The 6,977-nt window shown below is 29.7% G+C and overlaps 1 protein-coding gene across 3 annotated transcripts in view; it reads left to right on the forward strand.

The window, feature by feature from the left end:
- Nucleotides 1–4,979: 4,979 nt before the first annotated feature.
- LOC125043751 (ubiquitin-conjugating enzyme E2 Z-like) overlaps nucleotides 4,980–6,977 on the forward strand; it is a 21,102-nt gene continuing 19,104 nt past the window's right edge. The window contains exon 1 of one of the 3 annotated variants that reach the window (XM_047640012.1): nucleotides 4,980–5,727. The gene's annotated coding sequence lies outside the window, so the exon portion shown is untranslated. The remainder of the gene's footprint in view (nucleotides 5,728–6,977) is intronic. The other 2 variants (XM_047640011.1, XM_047640013.1) reach the window with 2 other exon arrangements.

Raw genomic sequence — 6,977 nt, forward strand, 5'->3', positions numbered from 1 at the left:
AGTTTATATGGATTTTCTGCTCTCTCTCTCTCTCTCTCTCTCTCTCTCTCTCTCTCTCTCTCTCTCTCTATCTATCTCTCTCTCTCTTTCAGTGCCCCCCCCCCCTCCCCTCTGTGTCAAAAATGTATCAGACATAAATACACGCAGAAATTCATAATTTGTTTGGTGATGCAACAAATGCTTAGTTTAAATACACCGCCAATTTTTCTAAAGAAGCTCGTCCGGATGGAGGAATGGTTAACGTATGAATCTAGTGATCCCAGAGACCCGCGTTCGAGACTGTTCCATGCCAAGTGTGGAATCACACGTAAGCCCATTTTTAGGTAGGATTTTGTCTTTATTGTTTTAATTGAATTAATTTCATATTTTTGTTTTTGCTGATTATAAAGGAAATTCAACATAAACAGAGAAATATGAAATGTCAAACTATGCAAATTTAGATATTCTAGATAAGTTCCATAATTAACTGACAAACAACTGAGCATATATATGTATATAGATATATTTATATATACATAATACATATATATATATATCTAATTGTGTTATGGTAATCTAATCGCCGCAATACAACCTTGAAATTTCTTGGTGGAAACGACAGCAAGAATGAAACTTGAGAGCTTTAAAAAAAAAAAAAAAAATTGCAATCTATCAGCATTTATTGCTACTATACAGTCATTTCATAAATTGACAGAAATGACATTCCTGCATCAAGACCATATTTATATAATAAGAAACAAACAAATGCACATTTAGATAATTATAATGTCAATATTGTATCTAGCATTAATTCATTGTCTGTTTTGAAATACCAAGTAAATATCTACCTAGTAATATTATCTTTATTTTCAATATTAACCTTAAGATAAGGTAAAGTTGAAAATAAAATTCGCGACTGAATTTTGTTGTTTGGAATCACAAGTACGTCTTTGTTTTTGTATTGTTGTATCCATTTCATCTTGTTTCTGCCTATAGGAATTTTAAAGGAAATGCTGAAATATATAAGCAAATATGTAAATTCGGATACGCGACCTAATTAATGTATAACATATGAAGTAGAATGCTACTTGACGTTGTAACATATGGGTGTTTAAAGTGAGAGTCAGTTCTAGAATCAGACCGTTAAGCTGATATTCTGACTGCTCCCGCAACGCGTATGAATTCAATATTTGTAGAAAGTTCTTTATTCTATAATTAATATACTTTTTTTTTTTTTTTTTTTTTTTTTTTTTTAGCGGCTCTGTGTATTTTAAGCTTGCATTCTTATAATCGATGTATTAATATAACATCAGGGAAAAGTACGAGTTGGCAATAGGCATTAGTTCAAACAAAAGGGCCAAGCATTAGCACTTTATGTAGTTTGCAAATCTAAAGCTGAACCATCATGGGGTGTATTTAGAAAATAAAAAAATTAAAAAATTCTGCGTTAACCACTAAAACACACACATGTAATCTGCAAATCTACTGCATGCTTTGTCTTAAAAAAAAAAGAGAAAAAAAAAAGAAAGAAAAAAGATGGATGTTAAAGTAACCATAGTAGCCTACTCTTCTAGAGAATCTTTCTCGAATAGAGTAGCACCATAACCATGAAAACGGTCGGGATTTTAGCAAAAGACTAAAAATATAACACCTGTTACGATAACCAAACAACACAAGTACCTATTTGCATTCACGGAGAATAAGGTTGAATATATCGATCATCGAAATGTAATGGTTATTACGTTTCTTCACAAGATGTAGATGTACATATTTTATGGAAATTATGAGAAATCATGCTAAATAACTTTTTTTTATTTATTATTATTATTTTTTTGAGAGAACTGGGTTAAACTCCATGCCCCTTACACCAAATCAAACTGGGAAATAAGTAAATAAAATAAAATCAGTAAATTGTCAGATCTTAATCAACAATAATTGACACTGAAAAGAACTGAATAACATTAAGGACAGCAACCGTAAAAAAAATAACTCTGTTGCCACGCATTGACTTTGAACAAGAATTCTACCCAGTGCTGCAGCAACGGAAATGTTGGTGCGACCGCAGTGTGCGTGGGGAAGGGGGGGGGGGGGCATCCTAGTCATACTTACGAAATCATGAAAAAAAAGCTGACCGTGCCCCCCCCCCCTTACGATTTGCAGTCTCAGGATCATCATATAATTAATATAAATGATAACGATGCTGATAATGATAAAAAGTAAATTGACTATTGAAAACAACAAGAATTTAAAAATAGTATTACATAGTAATAATAATAATAACAGTGATTACATTAATAATAACAGTTATTGATAATTGGTATTGCTGTTATCAATAATATCGTTAATACCATAACTGACACTATATTATTGATATTGTAATTATCATAACCATACCAGCTATTACTTGCAGTGACTTCATCAGTTATGATGATAGGAATAATAATAGTAATATAACTGATAATGATTATAGTAAGGATGATGATAAAGATGACTAATGATGATAATAACAATTACAACAACAACAACAGCAACAAAACAACAACAACAACAATAATAATGATAATAATAATAGTAATAAAAGTAATGATAGTAATACTGATGATGATAATAATAACAATATACATAATAGTGATAACAGTGATAACAACAATAACAATAATATCAAAATAACAACAAAATAATAACAATATCAATTATAACAATAATGGTAATGTTGATAAAAATAATAGTGATAATGATAAAAATGAAAATAATAGTGATAATGATAATGATAATAATCATAATGATAATTATAATGGTACGACAACAACAACAATAACAATACGTGATAAAAACAACGACAATAATGATAATAATGTTAAAAAATCATTATACAAGAGTAATGATGATAATAGATTGTATGGACTATAATGATAAGACTAATCATGAGGGGAACGGCAATAAGTGCTAATAGTAATGATGATAATAATGTAATATTAATAATAACTATAATGATGATATTTTAAAAAATAATAATAACAATAATAATGAAAACAATACTACCACTACTACTAATGATGATGATGATAATCATCATAATGATAATAAAGATAATAGTAACAATAATAACTATGGTAATAGTAGCAATAATGATAAGAATAACAATGGGAAAATAATAATGACCATTACCAAATAATAATATTACTAATACTAATGATAATGACAATAACAATAATAATGATAATGGCAATAATAATAACAATGATGATAATAATGTTAAGAATAACAATAACGATGATGATGATGGTCATGATAATTGTGAATATAATGATGGTAATAAAAACAACAACAATAAACATGATCCTAATAGTAATGATTATAATAGTAATGATAATAACAATAATAATGCTAATATCAGTAATGATAAAGATAATAACAATAACTACAACAACAACAATGATAATGAAAATTATTATAACAGTTATAATGATAATAATAAAGATAATGATCAAAATAATGATGATCAAAATACTACTACTACTACTAATAATAATAACAACAATAATGATAAAAGTAAAAATAATCATCTACAAAAAAGTAGATTAACAATATTGATAATAATGATGATAATGATAATAGTAATAACAGAAATGATAATAATAATTGTAATAATAATAATATAATTAATTATGATAATGATCATAGTAATAGTAATAATAATTATCATTATGATAATAAAACAGAAATGACGATAATAATCAAAATAAATAATGATTACGATACCAATGATAATAATAATAACAATGATAATAACAATAATGATAGTGATGATGATGATGATGATGATAATTATAGTAATGATAATAATAATAATAACAGACAAAATAATCATATCCACAACATTAATAATAATGATAATAATAATAATGATAATAATGATAATATCAATGCCAATACTAATGACACAACAACAATAACAACAACAACATAATTATAATAATATGAAAATAATAATGATGATGATAATGATAATAATGAGGATCAAAATTAGTGATACAGCTGATAATGTTATAATGATGACGATTATTATGATGATAAGAATAAAGATAATACTAATAATAATGATAATAACACCAATGATAACAACAGCAATGATAATAATAATAATGATAATGATGATAATAATAATAATAATGATAATAATAATAATAATAATAATAATAATAATAATAGTAATGTTAATAATAATAACAGCAATAAGAATTATAACAAGAAAAACAACAACAATAATAATAATAATATTAATAATGATAACAATAATGATAACATCAATAATAATGAGAACAATTACAACAACAACAATAATAATTATAACAATATTTAAATAATAATAATAATAATAACAACAACAAAATAATAATAATAATAATAATAATAATAATAATAATGACAGCAATGAACATAAGAACAATAACAACAACAACAATAACAATAATAATAATGATAATAATAATAATAATGATAATAATAATAATAACAATGATAATGATAACAACAATAATGATTATAATAATGATGGTAATTATAATAACCATGCCTGTTATAACGATAATGGTAATAACAATAATAATAACTATAAAACAATATTAAGTTATTAATCCTTTTGAAATGTGCGCAGAGATAGGTGATGCAACTTCTGCAAACAATAGACCTCCTTTTTGTCTTGTTTGTACATTATATCCCTAGTCATATCAGAAAGAACGAGCAGCGAGAGGCTAATATATGGATATGTATATAGTCAGCTTCAAAAACAGTACAACATATTTCTGTTCACAAATGTCTGATGTAAACAAAGTGACGTCACTACTGTAAACAAAAAATGACGTCTTTGGCGTAAAGGGACAACGCCATCTATTTTTCATACGTGACACTTGTCGACCAACACGTCTGCACTGTCAGATCGCTCTCTTATCTTCCCTGTGGTCTCTGTTGTAAACGTCAAAGTATTGTCGCCATTACCATTATCACTTATGTTACCCTTGACGTAATAATTGAATTATTTCCCAGCATTATCATCTCCGTTCTCTCACTATTGCTGTCGCGATTATTGTTTTTATTATTATTGTCAAAATAAACGAATGATCGTCATATGGCAGTATGTTATGTTCCTCTATGGTGTACGATGATTCCGTATTTGTTAGCTTATTTTGTGCTTATTTCTATTTTCATGACATCCCAGATGTGTGTGTTTTTGCTTTAGATAAAATGTATTCAATTGATATCATGTGTGTTACAAATAATGCAGTGATTGCGAAATCAACGATAGGCAACGTAACTAGCGCACTCAAATAATTAAGTTGGAATTAAGCTACCATATAAGGATTAAATTATTTTTAAAATCAGAAGGATGTAAATAATAATACAAAAAAAAAATACTTTAAAAAAAATCATAGAAAAGATAAACCCCTTTGTATCCGTACCTGTTCTTATCATCATAACAACGAGTGCATTCTTACGATAACTTCTGCGTTTGAGACGAGAGTGAAAATGAGCTCCAGACATTTCCTATAACATTGGCAGGCGATTTCTCCAACTCTTCATTTCCCCCCGTTAGTATTCCGTCACAAGATCCGGAGGGCGAAGGCTTGGACGTGCGAGCAACATAGGGTGAGTCTGCAATAGAGGAATCTCGGCTGTTAAATGCAACATTGTTGTTGCCAGAGAAGGCTGCAGGATCTCCACCCACAGAGGAGGAACAACTCTCTAATGGTATTATATGCTCAACGCGCTGTATTGGACGGATTTTATGTTGAAATTAGTGGATGGTTCGCGAGTTGGAGGAGATAAACCCACAGGATTTCTTTTGGAAACCATTATTCTGTGACCGATGTGAATGTATTCGTGGAAATCGTGAAGCTTTGGTTTTGGTGGTGCAATGTTGGAAAGTTGGAACAGGAACTGTAGTTGGAAAATTACTCCTATATTCGATGCTGTTTATTAGTGTTACTAGAAATTATATTATAATTTTGTGGGTATGGTTTCAGTGGATGACAATCAGAACCAAAGGAAAGAGTGTATGGAATGGTTAACTTAATGAAATCAAATGCTTTTCTTGTGTGGGGTTTACTGTATGTATTGTAAATAATCAAGATACATAACAGAGGATGGTGATCAGCCAAATATTTATATGTTACTCATGATGTGTAGATGTGGGGTCATGCCTACGCTGATGCAATACTCACTACTGTGACATGTCGAGTAGTTTGTGTACTATTATGAACTGGTGAGAGTTATATTGTAATTATCAATTTTTCAGTGAAGTGACTATAGTTACAATTATGTAATGTCATAACTATTGACCATGGTTATGGGAGTTCCGGTGGAATGTGCACAGTGTGGAATTCCTGCTCTATCTGTGGGAGGTTAGAGCGCATGACCCTACATTAGACATCAGAGTGATTGTGATTACAGCAGAGTTTGGGAAGTCCATGCTGCGCAAGTGCGACCAGAACTCCCGGAAAAATAGTAAATAGACATTGCATTACGATACTGTAAATGTAGCTACAGCCATTTTTTAAACTATAGTGCAAAAGAAGATAGACATTAACAAACTTCATAGTTTGAGATCTAAGCCTAGTATTGAAAGATTGCAGTTAAATACCCAGCTTTTCAAATAATCCACAGAACAGAAGTAAACTTTGGTATATCTCTATAAGGTAGTATTTGGTTTTCTGAGAGCAAATTATATGTGGACGCAAAGGAATTATTCTGTAAGTTATACCAAGACAAAGGTTGAGTTTCAGTGTGATACAGAGAAATTGTATGTAGGTCAGATGTTACCCCAAGTCCATGGAGGCCCTTGGGTATAAAAAGCATAGGGGCCAGGGTGCAGAGCTCCCTAGCAAGGGGTTAGGTTGGGCTTTTGGTGGTGCGTGTTCTCATAGACTACCAGAAGTTAGGTTGGATACTTGTAAACTTCTTGAGAGTGGGCACATTGGCTGGTAGATGGTGGGCATGTT

The sequence above is a fragment of the Penaeus chinensis genome, chromosome 34, assembly GCF_019202785.1.
Source record: "Penaeus chinensis breed Huanghai No. 1 chromosome 34, ASM1920278v2, whole genome shotgun sequence".
Lineage (NCBI taxonomy): Eukaryota > Metazoa > Arthropoda > Malacostraca > Decapoda > Penaeidae > Penaeus > Penaeus chinensis.